General features: G+C 41.5%; 1 long non-coding RNA gene across 1 annotated transcript; it reads right to left on the bottom strand.

Moving 5' to 3' along the window:
• Positions 1 to 11,409: 11,409 nt before the first annotated feature.
• On the bottom strand, positions 11,410 to 15,374 carry LOC131236297 (uncharacterized). The gene is made up of 2 exons (XR_009166664.1): positions 15,050 to 15,374; positions 11,410 to 11,665 (listed from the first exon to the last, which is right to left on the bottom strand). It is a non-coding gene; the product is annotated as an uncharacterized LOC131236297 (long non-coding RNA).
• Positions 15,375 to 16,022: the final 648 nt, after the last annotated feature.

The raw sequence follows: 16,022 nt of genomic DNA on the forward strand, positions 1-16,022 counted from the left end.
CCTCAGGATAAAAACAGTGCTCGCTGGACTTTGAGTCGAGCTGGTCCACGACCAATCAAGCCGGACCCTACGACCGGTCGAGCATGGTTCACGACCGGTCGAGGACGGTCCCAGATGTGGCTTCACATCTTAACAATCTCCCACTTGGAGACACATCGCCTTAAACCTTCGTCTTCTTCATCCGGAGTGTATCACCTCCTTGTCTTCAAGCCTAAAGACCAATCAAAGCTGAACAGAGCTTCAGCTTCTCCCGTGTGACTGCCTTGGTCAGCATATCCGCAGGATTCTCACTTATATGAATCTTCTCCAGAGCAATCAATCCATCTTCCAGTAACGAACGAATGAAGTGATATCTGATGGTAATATGCTTGGTTCTTGAATGAAAGGCTAAATTCTTAGCAAGTGTATTGCACTCTGACTGTCATTGTACATCTTGTAATCTGCTTGCTTCTTACCCAACTCTTCCATGAAGCCTTGCATCCACACCATCTTCTTGCACGCTTCTGTAGCCGCAACATATTCTGCTTCTGTCGTACTGATAGATACTATTTTTTGTAACTAAGAGACCCAACTGACTGCAACACTACCTAGAGTAAAGACATAACCTGTAGTGCTTCTTCTGTTGTTGATGTTTCCTGCCAAATCTGAATCTACGTAGCCTTGTAGCTTGATTTTCGATCCTCTATAACAAAGCCCTACATCCTTAGTACCTACCAGGTATCTAAGAATCCACTTAACAGATTTTCAATGTTCCTTCCCGGGGTTGTTCATGAACCTGCTAACAACTCTCACTGCTTGAGCAATGTCTTGTCTCGTGCTTACCATAGCATACATGAGACTCTCAATAGCTAACGTGTATGAGACTTTAGCCATCTGGTCCCGTTCCTCCCGCGTCTTTGCACCTTGCTCCTTAGAAAGCTTGAAGTGGTTGGCTAATGGAGTGTTAACCGGCTTAGCACCTCTCATATTGAATCGATTAAGTACCTTGGCTATGTACTCTGCTTGTGATAAAACCAGTTTATTATTTTCTCTGTCACGCTTTATCCTCATGCCTAGGATTTGTTTTATAGTTCCTAAATCCTTCATGGCAAATTCTCTAAACAGTTGTCTTTGGAGATCTCAGATGTCCTTTATGTTTGAACCGGCCACAAGCATATCATCAACGTACAGAAGAAGGATGATGTATGACGTATCAAACTTCTTCAAATAACAACAATGGTCTGCATGATATCTCCTATAACCGTTTCCCGACATGAAACTATCGAATTTCTTGTGCCACTGCCTCGGGGCCTGCTTCAGGCCATATAGACTCTTCTTCAGTTTGCATACTTTGTTCTCCTTTCCTAGTGCCACGTATCCTGTTGGCTGATGCATATATATCTCTTCTTCAAGGTCCCCATGAAGAAAGGATGTCTTAACATCTAGCTGCTCTAGATGTAAGTCCTCTGTAGCCACTATACTCAAGACCATACGAATCGTAGACATTTTCACCACAGGTGAAAATATTTCAGTGAAATCGATACCTGCCTTTTGTTGAAACCCTTTCACAACCAGTCTAGCCTTGTACCATTTTGAACCATCGTGCTCCTCCTTCAATCTGTAAACTCACTTGTTATGAAGAGCTTTCTTACCCATAGGTAGGGTGACTAGCTCCCATGTACGATTGGACTCAAGAGAGTCCATCTCCTCATCCATGGCTTGCTCCCACTTAACCCGTGTATCTGTCTTTAATGCCTCTTCAAAATATTCTGGTTCACCATTATCTGTCAGCAGTAGATAATATAAGGAGGGTGAGTATCGAACCGTGGGTCTCCTCTCCTGAGTAGACCTCCTCACAACCGGTGTATGCGGCTTTGCCTCATAATGCTCCTGTGCATGATCATCCTGTGGTGCTGTAACACCCGTGTCCTGTAACTCTTCCATCTCTACGAATTCTTTCTCCTCGGTCTTATTTTCCTTCACACTGTCCTTATGCATCACTTTTTCATTGAAGATTACGTCCTTGCTTTTGATGATTTTCTTGTTTCTGCATCCCAATACCTATAGCCAAAATCATGCTGCCCTGTAACCTATAAACGTGCACCTCCTGGACTTCGCATCTAGCTTGTTTCTGTGCTTTGCATCAAAGTGAACATATGAAGTGCAACCGAACACTTTGAGATGTGCAAGGTTCACTCATTTCCCAGTCCACGTTTCTTCTGGTAGCCCACCATCCAATGGTGCTGAGGGACTTCTATTGATGAGATATGCAGCAGTATTCACAGCATCTGCCCAAAAGGTCTTGGGCAACCCTGCATGTAGCCTCATGCTCTTGGCGCGCTCAAGGATGGTCCTGTTAATGCGCTCAGCCACACCATTCTGCTGTGGTGTCCCTGGAATCATTTTCTGATGTTTGATTCCATTTGCTACACAATACTCCTCAAATCTCTTATCACAGTACTCTCCCCCATTATCAGATCTGAGACATTTTACTGTTTATCTGTCTCGTTTTCTACCATAACTTTTCACTTCTTAAATACGTCAAATACATCAGATTTGTGCTTTAAGAAATAGACTCACAGTTTTCTACTAGCATCATCAATAAAGGAAACAAAATAATGTGAGCCACCAAGAGATGATACCTGTGCCGGTCCCCACACATCAGTGTGTACAAGCTCCAACAGATGCGTCTTTGGAGTGCGTCCTGTGTTCTTGAAACTTACCCTCTTCTGCTTGCCATATACGTTCATCCCTTTCGACAATAGTACTTTCATCCCTTTCTCACTTATATGTCCCAACCTCTGATGCCATAACTACCCATTCACTCCAGTTGATGCAACTGAGAGTGAACAATACGATCCTGAAGTCATGTATAAAGTACCTTCCTTTTTCCCTCGAGATATCACCAAGGCACCTTTTGTGATCTTCCAGGAATCACTAGTGAATGTCGTCACATAACCGGTATCAGCCAACTGCCCCACTGAGATTAAATTCCTCCTCAAACTCGGTACATGTTTGACATCCTTCAATTTCAACAACGTTTCATCTTTCTGATTTATATGAACGCCCCCCTTTCCAACAATACTACACGGCTCATCATCACCCAGATAAACTTTTTCAAAGTTACCTGATATATAATCACGCAGAACTTCCTTACACGAAGTGACATGAAACGAAGCACCCGAGTCTATAACCCAAGACTCATTCCTCGCATCAAGAAACAAGATTAAGGCCTCTGTGTCACTCTCCTCAGATAGATTCATTGAATCCTTCTCGCCTTAAGAGCTTCCTTCTTGTTTCTTGAGCGTCCTGCAATCACATTTCATGTGCCCCTTCTTGCCGCAATGCCAACACCCGTCTTTGTCTTTCGGTCCCTTGGACTTCTTCCTCGACTTGGAACGCTTGTGTTTATTGCCTCCTTTGTTCAGCGATCTTCCTCTTCTTTCAACATTTAGAGCATTTCCTGAATCTCCTGAAACTCCTGATGCCTTTCTTCTAGATTCTTCGCTGAGAATTAGACTGGCCACATCATCAAATTTCAACTTTGTCGACCCTGAAGAATTGCTCACAGCAATCACCAAACCATCCCATCTGTCTGGTAAACTGGATAAGATCAATAACGCCCTTACCTCATCCTAAAAAACAATGCCAACGGATTCCAACTGGCTCGTGACTGTATTGAACTCGTTTAGATGTTCAGCCACGCTCCCACCATCTGACATCTTCATGTTGAATAACTGTTTCATAAGATGAACCTTGTTGGATGTTGAGGGTTTTTCATACATGGTGGCTAGGGCTTCCATTAATTCTTTTGTCGTTTTTACCTTGGATATATTGAAGGCGACGCTCTTAGACAAAGAGAGTCGGATCGTTCCTAAAGCCTTCCTATCCAGTAAAAACCATTCATCATCTGTCATCTTTTCTAGTTTCTTCTCTTTTCCTCCTAGAGGAATATAGAGGTCCTTCTGATACAGATAATCTTCCATCTGCATCTTCCAGAAGGCAAAGTTTGAACCATCAAACTTCTCAATTCTAGTTTTTCCTTCTTCCGTCATCGCTCCCAATAGAACTAAACCAATAGCTTTGATACCAGTTGTTGCGTAGCACACCAACAACGTAGTGAGCTTAGATCTAATCTCAAGCCTTACCCACAAACGATAAACAGGAAGAAATATAAACTAGAAATAGATCAAAGCATTCAAAACAAACCACAAGACAAGATATACGTGGAAAAACCCCAAACTAGGGTAAAAAACCACGGATGCAAACTTCCACTATGAAGAACGAAGATTACAAAGCAATATACTAACCTCTCCCTTGGAAGCACATAGAAAACCCTTTGCCCACACCCTAGAATAATTTTCCCTTGCTTTTACTCTATATGAAAAATCCTAAGAACCCCTGTTTATAGTTTAGGAAACTCCCCTTTCCGCATCCCAGTTGCGAAAGGACTTGCGACATGAAATCTGTGTAAAATCATGGAACGAATCTGCGTAACCTCGACTAGTCGTGCAGCCTGCACGATTGGTCGAGAGGACCCCACGACCGGTCGTGAATGGGATACGACCAGTCGAACACCTCAGGATCAAAAAACAGTGTTCGCTGAACTTTGAGTCGAGCCGGTCCACGACCGGTCGAGCCAGACCCTACGACCGGTCGAGCATGGCTCACGACCGGTCAAGGACGGTCCCAGATGTGGCTCCACATCTTAACACGTACGTGTGTAATTTAAAAGAGCTTTTGGATTAGGGTCATGTTTCTATGATCAAAACACAAGGCTAACTCATCATATAGATGGATTAGAAATTCTTACTATTTCAAATCTTCAATCATTCATTCTTTTTCTTGCAAGGCTGGCCTTGGCCTGGTCCATCACTATAGGTCAGGGTCCTTTATGACTAATTAGGGCAAGGCTAAGGCATAGGAGACTAGACCGGGCACTACCGCGCTAGGGCCATCCCTGACTCATTGCTACCCGTACTTTAAAACAAGTTGCCGGTAATCCACAACTTACCTACCATTGTTGCGTTCTTGATGATTGGACTAGGCCAGTAATCTATATAGCAGGGCCTACCAGATTTGCGAATCATGGCTCATATGTCCTCACCTGTTCTAGGTCCTTCCATCTGGGAGATTTTCAGGGCATCAAAACCTATGATGGGGCCCATCACATAAGTGGTTTGGATCACTGAGTGCTTATCTCACATGTACAGAATCCTGCAAATCAGCACTGTACAAGCTGATGCTTGTGCACTTATATATGGGTGGGCCAAAAAGAATCAGATAAGAGAGTTCATTACCGTTCAACACCTTCATACCCAATCTCTATTCTGCACAATCCTGTCTCACCTTTCCTTCGGCTTCAGTACTTTGGATAATTCCCGTCTTGTAGAACTCGGTCACTTTCAAAATCCAAATTGAACCCAAATTACTACTAATAGTAGCCTTCAACATTAGAATCTTCAAAACAAAACAGCACCTCTTAAACACTCTCTCTAGCAAAACTAAGCAATAGAATTATCAAGCATAAAAATGTATCTGCTTGTTCGTAAGTTGCAGTCATTTCACAGAGAAACCCATGATTCTAATGTTTTTCTCCGATACTAGGCAATTGGAATTGACTTACTATAATTATCATCATCATCTAAGCCTTATACCAATTGATTGGGGTCAGCTACACGAATCTGGTTTTGCCACTCTACTTTATCACGGGCAATATCCTAAGTTAAACCATAGGCCATCAGATCCGTCCTTACTGTCAGAATTTCTATTATTGTATTTCTTTCATACTTTCTTTACAGAGATATTGTACAAATATATAAGGAGATTAACAACCCTATTCTTGGCTATATATAGATATTGTACAATCAATCAATGAGTTGTACAATCACAAATATAATCTTTCTGATTTTCTCTTAATTGACAACTCATTGATTGATTTGATGACAATTCATTGATTGATTTGACAACTCACGCCAACACTCCCCCTCAAGTGAAAGCATCCAAATCTTCAATACGCAACTTGTTCAGTGACTTGTAGAAATCCTTGCTTGATACGACCTTTGTAAGAATATCCGCCAATTGGTCTTCGGACTTCATGAATGGAAACCGATTTATTTTAGCTTTGAGATTCTCTTTAATAAAGTGTCTGTCAACCTCCATGTGTTTGGTATGATTATGCTAGATCGTATTGTGAGCAATGGCGATAGCTGCCTTGTTATCACAAAAGAGGTCCATCTCGGATGTAGGAGCAAACCCAATTTCAGTTAGAAGTCTTTTGAGCCACAAAAGTTCATAAAGTCTTTTAGCCATTCCACAGAACTCTGCTTTAGCACTTGATAATGCCACCACTTTTTGCTTCTTACTTCTCCATGTAACAAGATTCCCTCCAACAAACATGAAGTATCCTGAGGTGGATCTTCTGTCTATGGTATTCCCCACCCAATCTGCGTCTGTGTAACCATTAACTTTGAGATGGTTATTTTTTGAAAATATAAGCCCTTTTCCCGGAGAGGATTTTAAGTATTGTAAAATCCGGATCACCGCCTCCATATGATCCTTACTAGGTTGATGCATGAATTGACTTACTACACTCACTGCCTAGGCAATATCTAGACGAGTATGAGAGAGGTAAATAAGTTTACCAACTAATATCTGGTACCTTCCTTTGTTCGTTGGCATTTGGCTTAGATATTCTTCGAGCTTGTGGTTCTAAATGATTGGAGTGTCTGTTGCCTTACAATCCAATATTCTAACCTCACATAGTAAGTCTAATATATATTTTCGCTGAGAAAGAAATATACCTTTCCTTGATCTAGCAACCTTTAATCCTAGGAAATATTTGAGTCTTCCTAGATTTTTCATCTTGAATTCAGCCGCCAATAGTTTCTGAAGCCTAGTGATTTCTTCCTTATCATCCCCTGTGATGATCATATCATCGACATATATAATTAAAGATGTTACCTTGCCCCGTTGGTGCTTCAGAAATAATGTATTAATTGAATTACTTTGGTGGAAGCTATATTTCTTCATTGCCAGACTAAACCTCCAAAACCATGCTCGAGGAGATTGTTTTAATCCATACAGTGCTCGTTGCAATTTGCACACAACATCAGCTTTTAAAGATGCTGTGTAGCCAGAAGGAGTATTCATGTAAACTTCCTCTTCAAGATCACCATGGTGAAATGCGTTCTTTACATCAAACTGGTGTAATGGCTAGTTTAAGTTGACTGCGAGAGATAACAGGACCCTAACTGTATTTAACTTGGCTACCGGCGAAAAGGTTTCTTGATAATCTAGGCCATATGTCTGAGTGTATCCATTTGCGACTAGCCTTGCCTTGTATCGTTCTATAGATCCATCTGCCTTGTGTTTAATAGAGAAGACCCATTTGCACTCAACTGTTTTTTTTTCCTTTGGGCAGTGGAACCAAGGTCCATGTTTAATTCTTTAGTATTGCTCTCATTTCTTCCTCTATTTCCTGTGTCCAATTGGGATCAGCTAAAGCTTCCTAAACTGTAGTGGGAATATGATATGTGGACAACTCGTGTGAGAATGTCTTGAGAGGTTCAGGTAGCTTTTCGGTTGAAACATAGTTGGCAATTGGATACCTCAGCCTTCTTTCTTCAATGACTGGAGAGTATCTGTTTGGTGGCTTGCCACGGTTATGCCTGAAAGGTAAGGTATACCCAACAGACGTATTTATGTTATTCATAAATGAGGGTGTAGTGAAATTACTTACCTTAGGAATATTCTCAGGAGATGGGTCTGCTGGCACTGAGAGATGGGGGGATTCGGGTTCTTCTCTTGATGATGTGAGTTCAGTTGTCGAAGGCCCTCTAGATTCAGAGGATATGTCAGGCCCTGAAGATGTATTTGTCGATTCCCCGCCAATCATTAATGTGTCATTCCGATCTTCAAGCTAGTCAAAACTCAGCCAATTCAACTCTTCATCTAGTGTCTCCCCCCGAAGAGAAGAAGTGGATGCCGAATAAGGATAGAACGGTTCAGATTCCAGAAAGGTGACATCCATAGTCAAATACGGTCGCTCGATAGCAGGATCATAGCAGCAGTAGCCTTTTTTATGTGTAGCATAGCCCAAGAAGAGGCACCGAAGGGCACATGGGTCAAGTTTGGTGCACCGGTTCTTAGGGAGGTGCACATACGCCACACACCTAACTATGCGAGGAGGGAGCATTAAGGCCGTAGGTAGAGGACCAAGGCTGACAAACATTGTAATGGAGTCTTAAAATTTAATATTTTGGAAGGAAGGCGATTGATTAAATGTACGGCAATGGTAATAGCATTGGGCTAATGTCGTGTGGGAACATGAGCGCCTAGAAAGAGAGCTCGGGCAGTTTCAAGAATATGCCGATTCTTCCGTTCAGCGACTCCATTTTGTTGAGGAGTCAAAGGATATGAGGTCTCGTGAATAAGACCATGTTGTTGAAAATAGGAATGAAAGTGGTGATTAACATATTCACTACCATTGTCAGAGCAGAGAATCCGAATATGAGCGGAAAACTAGGTCTGAACCATAACATAAAATGACTGAAAGATAGGAAACACTTCATCCTTATGTTTCATCAAATATAGCCAATTCATTCAGGTCAATCATGAACAAATATCACAAACCACCATATACCAAATATAATATATAAAGGAGAGGGTCCCCATACATTAGAATGAATTAAAGCAAAAGGTGTATCACTTTTATTCATACTTAATGGATAAATAGCACGATGACTTTTGACTAAAATACAAATATCATAGTAAAATTCAAAAGTCTCCACATTAGAGAATAAATCAAGAAATAAATGCTGTAAATACCCAAATGACGGATGTCCTAAACGATGATGCCACAACCAAATCTGTCGAGCCTTAAAATCAAGTGTAGAAGACATGTGATGCGCACGACCCAAACTGAAATCTTCCATGTAGTATAATCCCCCCTCTTAGTACCACACCCAATTATCTCCTTGGTGAGAATATCCTGAATAAGACAAAAATTGGAAAATATTAGCACCACACAATTTATATATGTAGTAACTTGGCTAACAGATAATAGCTTGTGAGATAAAGAGGGAACAAGAAGAGTGTTGGGTAAATGAAGAGAAGGTGATAGGGTTACAGATTCAGCTCCTGTGACAGGTGAGGTCACTCCATTAACATTTGCAATGCTGGTGCGCCTTGGAGGTGAGTGATGGGAGAAATCTGTGGGATCAAATGTCATATGATCCGTGGCCCCAAAGTCGAGGAGCCAATCGCTACTGTCCACATCATGACAATGACTAAGCAAGACATGACAGATGTTACCTAGATCTGCAGGAGAAGTCTGATTTAGGTGAGGCCGTGGGTGGGATGAGAGAGAGATAAGGTTCGGCTGCTGCCACAACAGCTTTTCACGCGCCTTCAATTGTACCGTCTTGTTTTTTTCTGGCTTGAAGCTCGTGCCACCAATCAGGATACCCATGCAACTGGAAGCACTTTTCACGTGTATGCTTCGTATTGCCTCAATGAGAGCATTTGAGACCATCGGATGAGGTACGTGCTTTAGAGGAAGATTTCTCAGTATGCTGAGAAGTCGATCCAGACAGTTCAAGCTTTAGGCCTTTCGAAGCAAGCACCGCCCCTGGAGGTGGTTCGTGGTCGCTAGCGTTCATCACCACTTGGCGAAGAGCCTCCTTGCGGACATGGGTATACGCTTGCTCCACGGTGGAAAACTGGTGCATCTGCAACACGTCGCTGCGAATATTGTCCAACCTGTCATCAAGACCATCCAAGAATACATAGATCCGATCTTCTTAGAGAAGATTATTATAACGTTCAATATTGGCAGGGCACTCTATCGGATTGGGACGTCAAAAATCAATCTCACGCCAGAGGCCTTGCAAATCGGTGTAGTATTTTTTCAGGGAGCCACCCACTTGGCGGAGACGTGAGACGTGCCGCCGGAGATCATAGAATTGAGAGGTATCGCCACCATCAAAATAGGTGGTAGCAACTGAATCCCAAACCATTTTTCCTGTGGAAAATCGAATGAAATTGCTGATTAACGCTGAATCCATGGAGTTAATCAGCCATCCTTTGACAATGACGTTGTCAGTACGCCATTTGCAGCAGGACAGATTGGCCGGAGATAGCTGAGTTAAGTTGCCATTGATGTAGCCCAACTTGTCTTTGCCGGAGATGTACATCTCGACAACTTGGGACCCTAAAGCATAATTGGAACCATCTAACTTGATGCCGATTGGGACAACCGCAGGTTCAGAAAGTACGTTCGGGGCCTGAGCTTTGGATAGAGTTTCAGCCATTTTTGTGGTGAAAATTTCAGAGCGGACCGTATTATGGTCGATGGAGGAGCCACCGGACTTCGTCAGGATTTCGGTGTCTCCCATATGTGAAGGTGGCAGCGGAAGAAGGCTATGAACAAGGGTTAGATGTAAACCAAGAGCCAAAAATCGACTAGCTTTGATACCATGTCAGAATTTTTATTATCGTATTTCTTTCATACTTTCTTTACAGAGAGTATGAAAGAAATACAACCCTATTCTTGGCTATACATATATATTATACAATCAATCAATGAGTTGTACAATCACAAATATAATATTGGCTATACATAAGGAGACTAGAGAGATTGTACAAATATATAGAGAGATTAGCAACCTTATTCTTGGCAATACATAGATATTGTACAATCAATCAATGAGTTGTACAATCACAAATATAATCTTTCTGATTTTCTCTTAATTAACAACTCATTGATTGATTTGACAACTCATGCCAACACTTACTAACAAGAAGATGATTACACATCAATCCGTTGATCCCAAACATCCATTCTTCGAAGCGCTGCATGTTGGAGCGATCAAAATAGTACCATCGACGACCATAACAATCTCATGGACCCAATCAACTTTTAAAATCACTCCCCTACGATGGGTAGGATCAATTAGAAATCTTGGATTCGTATAAACTAGAATTTCAAAAAGATTGAGATATTGGGTCTTTTTTTTTTTTCTTTTTCTTTTTCTTTTTTTTTCACTTTTCGTAGATTTTCTTCAAAAACCCTCATTTGAGTATTGAAGGCAGTGACAACTGACAACGGTGTTGTTGGATGAAAGGGAACTTTATAGACATCAAACATTGGAGAAGGTTCAGGTTGTTGAAACTACTCACCAAGCGGTTGTGATTTGATGAATTGAGAGCGCCCTATAACAGCACGGAGATACAGGTCTCAGTGATGTTAGTCACCAGCTATCATAATCTCACTAAGTATTGTAACTCCAGAGAATTGATTGGTTCAAATTGTGCCAGCCACCATTAGTGATAGAGCTTAAAAAGCTGTGTTTGGATGCCAAAGTGAACTGAATTGTGAAAAATCAGTTTAACCGAGATGAAATACCAGAAGTTACTGATGTTCCCTGGTGCTTAAAGTCCAACTTGAAATTAAGGTAATTGCAGTTTGGAGCCCAAACATACAGTACAAATGTGGAAAAATCAGCAATTTGGTTGTACCCACTTTGGAAAACTAATAATTATAATCCATTATGATAGTGCATCCAAACTCACCGAGAACGGATCTACAATGTGAAGGTAAAAAGAAGAACAATAAAAGAAATGCAATAGAACTTCCACCGCCCCAGTCCTAGACTCCCAGCAACCACAAAGTGCCTATCCTTCACTACATTTGGATTGGAAGAACAGCTTCGAGTCATTTCTTGTTAGAGAGAAAATAATAAGATTGTTAAGAAGGCTCATGATATGCAAGAAAGGCCAGTTGGATGTCTTCCTGAAACCGTTTTTTGGCAGGACTGCAGTGATAGTTCTCTACCATAGTTTAAGATATGGTGCCTCATTAACCATCCACGCAGACCACTAAAAAAATAAAATAAAATCCACCCTCCACTTGGTATGTGTACATCAATCTCGATGGATCGAAATGAGGATCTCATAGTGGAGCATTACCGGACATTGGAATTAACTAAATGATCTTAATCATCTGATTTCGCTCATTGAATTTGAAGGCCACTTCATTTGTAAGCATCCATTTCATAGAGACTAAGCAGATAGTGATCAGTGTGATCTTCTCCATCCACAGTGATCCCCAAGATTTGGACAATCCAGTCAAAAGTGCATGTATGCCAAATGTATGGTGGATCTAACACCACAAAAGGCGGTGATTGGTGAACTGTTACCAGATTCTTCTCCTTTTGGGCAAAATAGTTTGAAATTGAGTCTAGAATTTAAACTACACACCAAATTCTTGTAATTAACACCCTACAATACGCTTAAATGTAGATTCATGCCCGGATAAACTTGGAAGTTTCTAAACAATAGCTCAAAAATAAGATAAGCGAGACATTAACGATAACCATCTCGATCGATTTATACACCCATTTTCCCTTCGAGGCATTGTAGTACACTTTTGTACTACAATTCCCTACCATGGAAAACAAATCAGTTTCCCCTGATGTGACGGTTTCTCCCATTTGTGACAACAAAGTAAGCTGTGGAAAATAAGATTCACCTCCAAAGGTTTTCCTCATAAAATGTTGTTTTCTTTCTCCGAAAAATAAAACAATCCTCATTTCCACACCTTTTGAGACAAAGATTTCACCTTTTTTTTTTTTTTTTGTACCATTGACCATTCTAAATGTCATTGGAAATGATAGAACATAAAACATAAAATCCTTTTAAGGTTCTTTTTCCATAGATGATATTATCCATGGTATTCCTCAAATGTGAGGTTTCCCTTTCCCAAACTACACTTTGGATTCCATGTTGAGGGTTAAATATTGCATATTAGACCCCAGTTATTACCTAAATTTACGTACATGATAATGTTTAACGCTCTATTTTAATCGTGTTTGTGCTGCAAGGTGAGTTTAGGAGCTTGAATTGAAAAAGGGTGTTAAAAGCATGGATTTAATGCTCAAAAATCACCAATGGAAGGGACGGACCCCAGGGGACCGAGATCGAAGAATTTACACGCCAGAGATCCGAGAAAATCAAGCAATTCATGTTAAAGAGGCCTGAAAATCGTCTAGAATGTAATATCACAAGTTTCTCACCATCCATTTGGCTCGAAACTTTATATCTGGTCTGAGGACCCTAAATTAACCATACACGTCGAAATTCAGTCATTAGATCCTTGTGAAAGTGGCCCAACGGACAAATCAGCCACCAAATCTCTGTTTTGGGGCCCACTTGATATCTGGATATACTTCATTTTTTGTCTCAACCTCTTACATGAGGAGGTAAAATGGATGGATGGAGCGGATTTCACGTAAACATCACAGTGGACCCCACATTACGGTGCATGTACACCATGTACACGAGATTCGGATGTGCACTGGAATGCATAACATCGATTAGCGCACGCTGACCGACATTCGTCTTCAAAAGAAACAGTGTCTGCCAGCGGGCGGACGCTGTCCGACCAGTTTTGAGTAGTGGGGCCCACCCATCATCCAAATGGATGATTCAAACCGTCCATATGCTCCAGAGGGGGGCCACGACCCTGGTCATGGTGGCATTTTGGTCCTATACACACGTAAACACATGGATCGTTGGAATATGCTGATATAGTGGACCGCACCAAAACTTAACCAAAACCACTCCTTTCCGACTAAACTTTCACCAAGAATCCAATGAACGGGGTGGATTTCGCCGAAAACATCAGTGGGGCCCACCGAACACGTCAACGCAGGTTCTTTCGCACCATACGCACGTTAGATTTTCCCAGACATTACGGGGTGTTGTGGGCTATCGGTTGTGGTCGGATGGTTGATCCAAACTATTCAGAATCTTCAGAGGGGGGTCTTTACCCCAACCATAAAGCCAGAACGAGTTTCTTGGACGTCTTTCGACTGAAAAATCTGTTCAAACGCAAGGTGTTTGCGTTTTCTTTGTCAACGCGACTGCTGGTGCGTAAAGCTTCCACAGGAACCGACCTAGCACCTCCTTGTGGCTATAAAAGAGAGAGTCAGGGACGTGAATTCATCATCCTTTGACGTGCATCTTGGGATGTGAAGACACAAGGAGGAAAGAGAGAGAGCGTGGAGCACGAGTCGGTTGAGTTTTCTTCCTCCCCTTCTTTAGTTTTCCTTATTTTCTTTGATATTTTTCTGAGTTTTAGTTTGATCATGACTATGATGAACTAAACCTCTTAGCTAGGGCTAAGAGGTGAAGCTTGTAGTGTGATGGGCTGATTTCTATGCTTTGATTCATGTTTATGTTGAACTGTCTTTGAATTTAGTTTGATTATAAGGAATACTTTTAGTTTTTAATGATTTATTGTGACTTAAATTATAGTAGATTTGTGATAGGTTTGAGTATGTTCTTTTCATATTGAGATTGTGATTTTAGGAAATCCTGTTGTTCACCATCGTCCCATGGGCATGGTAGGGTGACGGAATCCTTCCTAACGTTTATAACTCTCTTAGATTGGTTGTGGATTGGCTAAATTCTGTTGTTTGCTTTGTCTCATGGGCATGGTTTTGTGATGGAATCAATTCTAATTCACATCCTTCTCATCTCTTGAAAAGTAGATCAAAGGAAGTTCAGAATTGGTTTTTAATGATATATCTTCCAATTGGACGAAGATGGGACTCTAAATCCAGTTGTGTTTATGAACGAAGCATAGATCACCCTGATCTCTACAAGTGGATCCTTGGCACCCTAGTTTCCCACCTTTGAATTTTACAAGTTTTAGTTAAAGTTATTTACAATTATTCCCTTAATTTTTCTAGTTTAGATTTCATCTTATTTTAGTTCTAGTTCTAGTTACTTTTAGAATATGTACAAGGTTCAGTCCCTGTGGATTTGACCTCGGTCTTACCGAGATTATTACTACATCGTGACCCTATACTTGGGGTCGTGAACATTCCACCAATCCAAACAGGCCCTAAATGGAAAATGTCCATATGTTAAACAATCTGGGTGGGTGTAGATATCAATTCCTAAGAAAAAGAGCAAACTGCAACTTAAAAAAGAAAATTGCATAAAATTGAAATATTGAGAAGCAAGTATGAAGGCAGCCTTCGCAATACCGTGAGACATAAACCTACAATTTTAGAGCGCTGCCCGCATCTTCGGATTTAACATCTAATCCTAGAAATCCCATTTTACCTCGATAAACCGTCGGTATTTCAGGAACACTATCCTGATACTTGGCAATGAATCTCTCAATGAAGGCCTTGTTGCTGATAGTCAACGCGGTGCTTATGCTGGAATCCTTAACAAGACCTTTTGACATTAGGATTTTAAGGACCGAGCATCTTGGGATGATCCTCTTCTTCAAGCTATGCATTAGAAAATTGGGTGTCTAGAAAGATCCGACAACTTCCAACCCCTTTCGTTAGTGAAAAAGCTCATCACTCTCTTGAACTCATCCTGAGAGGTCGTGTAAGACCCGTATCCTAGCCCATACTGTTCCGTAGGCTTCCGCGGTCCTCCTAGTCGAATTCTGGTGACTTGCGACGTGTAGACAGCAGTTGCGCTGATCCTGAGTCGTGTCCCATATATCAGAGTTGGCTCGACTCGAGACTTGTACCATTGCGACCACACCGTTACCGTGGTTCTAACGCCGCATCTCATGCACCGATCCGATACCCTGGCAGAGAGATGTGGGTCGGCATTTGTTTCGAAGAAAATACTACGCATTTACAATCCTAAGAGAATCTCTACATGTCAAATCAATCCCATCAATCACCTCATGTCAAGTACAAGAGCACCCATACTTCCTTTCTCCATAAGTCAAGCAACCACCAAGTCAACCAACCTCTCACTTCACCCATCACTCACCTCACATCCATCACTCTCTCTCCTTACATCCCATCTCTCCCTCTCTTTCCCTTCACATTTTCCAAGCAAAAAAAAAAAAATCTAAGCAAGAGAGTGGACGTCCATGGTTTTCCAAGAGAGGAAGTGCATGTGTGTGGCCCACCTTCCCATTCCAAAACCCATCATCCTAGCCATTCAAACCTCATCTTCCACCATCAACATGAGACACAAGGAGGCCGGCTTTCTAACGGACC

The sequence above is a fragment of the Magnolia sinica genome, unplaced genomic scaffold (assembly GCF_029962835.1).
Source record: "Magnolia sinica isolate HGM2019 unplaced genomic scaffold, MsV1 ctg351, whole genome shotgun sequence".
Lineage (NCBI taxonomy): Eukaryota > Viridiplantae > Streptophyta > Magnoliopsida > Magnoliales > Magnoliaceae > Magnolia > Magnolia sinica.